The 2,500-nt window shown below is 36.3% G+C and overlaps 1 protein-coding gene across 2 annotated transcripts in view; it reads left to right on the plus strand.

The window, feature by feature from the left end:
• The window catches only part of kcnj13 (potassium inwardly rectifying channel subfamily J member 13), a 69,414-nt gene that overhangs the window by 51,678 nt on the left and 15,236 nt on the right, over positions 1–2,500 (plus strand). The window contains exon 1 of one of the 2 annotated variants that reach the window (XM_017723399.2): positions 1,104–1,217. The exons of the other annotated variant lie outside the window; for it this stretch is intronic. The gene's annotated coding sequence lies outside the window, so the exon portion shown is untranslated. Of the gene's footprint in view, positions 1–1,103; positions 1,218–2,500 lie in introns of those variants that run through there. 2 annotated transcript variants of the gene reach the window in all.

Genomic DNA, 2,500 nt, shown 5'->3' on the forward strand with positions numbered 1-2,500 from the left:
AGTCAAGAGAGAGATGCCCAGCTAGGCTAACAAGACAGTCTAGAGAGAGATGCCCTGCCCAGCTTGGTTAGAGAGACAGTCTACAGACTAACACAAGGGAGTTTAATTTGGCCTGTTTAACTGAATTTAGTGCAGTGCAGTTTGGATAGTTTGTAGTTGTAGTTTTATTTTATTTTCTCATTTTTCTACAGGTTCTATTTTGTGAAGTCCAGTTTTTAATGTCTAAATGTCTTGATGCATAAAAATGATTATTTATCATTTTCATAAGTTCTTAGTAGCTTAATAAAACAACTTATATTTTCTGATGTGTATTGTAAGGTATTTCTATAGTGTAGGTATACAATAATAATTACTACTACCACCAATAAAAATAATAATAATAATAATAATAATGATAATATGCATGTATAAGTTAAAAAGTGTATAAAGTGCATAAGTTGAATAGAATAACAGAAGTTATTGATATGTACACACAAACACACACACACACACACACACACACACACACACACACGCAAAGCCTTCTCAGCACTTTCCCACACATGAACAGTGTAGGATACAGTGTGTGTGTGTGTGTGTGTGTGTGTGTGTGTGTGTGTGTGTGTGTGTGTGTGTTTGTTTGTTTGTGTGTGTGATAAAGCGGTAGATTGGCCCTGAAAGGCCTCTAACCTCCCTTTACAGGATTTGCTGTTACCTAGGAAACCGGAGCAAGCTCAGAATCTCAAACAGCGATAGGCTCGACGCTTTTGTGTGGCCAATTATCATTCAGCACATTGATTGGAGGAGGAAATCACCTATGACCCCTAAAGATAAAGAACAGAACTTTCACCGTAAACAAAAACGCCAGTAATGGTGTAAAAAAAGAAAAATAAATGACCACAAACATTCGATCAGACGTTCCCAAGTGACTATCGTTGCAGCCTTTTAAAGATTCTGTCCTTTTCCTGGCTGAGGGAGTGGACAAAGTTGGCAGGGTGGTGGGTGGAGCTTCACAGAGCAGCACCGTCCAATCAGAGCAGCTGGATTTTGTAAAGCTTACAAAAAGCTCTGTGATTGGATTGTTACAGTTGATACAGAGGGCTACTTATAGATAGAGAGGACGTCCCGGAGAGGGGACACATCAGATCTAGAAAGAAGAGCGCAGTCACTGCACAAAGAAGAGCAGTGCGTCTGCTTACTGACCTTTGACCTCTACTAACCCTGCCGGCCGGCTCAAGGTATTTCCAAACTCCTTGCTTCTGTAAGGAGTATATATTGTAATATTTCTTTAACAGTAACCTTGAAGGGGAATTCTACCCATTTTACAAAAATTCTGCATAATTCAGTGTTTGACTTTTTTACATGATGGTGATAAGAACCAGGCGTCGCCATGACTACAACACAGATATAGACATTTTATTTACCATCCAGAACCACCAGAGAACCTACACGAGTCTTCTGAGTTCATATGGAATGTTGATGATGGAAAATAGTGGAAAATCTTAAAAGTTTTCTTTGGGGACTATTTTCCCTCACAGCGCCCTGCATGTTACGTATCCCTCCACCATGAATGGAGTTTAAGGCCGAAATCTTCTATAAACGATCATAAAACAGCGTCTCAGTCATCAGGCAGTGAATTCATAACCAGCATTTCACACCAAACCAATCTGACTTTGTTGACATGTAAGCCATTTAATTATGTAGAAATTTTAAAAAAGTTCATTTTACCATTTTGTTTACAGTATATTTATCATTTCTTTAAAAGTATTTTTAATATTCCTTTAACAGTATCTTTAACATTTCATTAACAGCACCTTTAATATTTCTTTAACAGTATCTTTAACAATTTGTTAACAGCACCTTTAATATTCCTTTAACAGCATCTTTAACAATTCGTTAACAGCACCTTTAATATTTCTTTAACAGTATCTTTAACAATTTGTTAACAGCACCTTTAATATTTCTTTAACAGTATCTTTAACAATTTGTGAACAGTATCTTTAATATTCCTTTAACAGCCAAACGTTTGTTTTACTCCTTACTGTTAAATCATTTAACAGTACGAAGCGTGATGAATTATAGTTGTCAGGTAGAATGCTGCCGAGGAGAGGCAAAAACTCAGGAGAGGCAAGTTTTTCTAAATTTCTCTAGAACAGAGCATTTCACACCAGTCCAGTCTTTACATCTTTACCGTTTAATTGTGCAGAAAATTAAAAAAAATGGGTGGAGTTCCCCTTTAGGCCTAACATCAGACCACTAATGCTGTTGATCGCTGGTGTTCAACACATTCACTGCTGCTCACTGCTCTGGAATCACTGCACATAACAATATAAAAAGCAATCTGGCTGCAGGTGCAGATTGGAAATGATTATTTTTATAGTTAAGAAAAATAATAAATATATTTATTATTAAAATAAAATTTAATAAAAGTATCACTCACTTAATATTAGTACAACTTCATAGCTTAAATGCATAAACGACTCCAATGTGACGAACAACGCTGTAACTAAAGTTATATGTC

This window comes from Pygocentrus nattereri, chromosome 17 (assembly GCF_015220715.1).
Source record: "Pygocentrus nattereri isolate fPygNat1 chromosome 17, fPygNat1.pri, whole genome shotgun sequence".
Taxonomy (NCBI): Eukaryota; Metazoa; Chordata; class Actinopteri; order Characiformes; family Serrasalmidae; genus Pygocentrus; species Pygocentrus nattereri.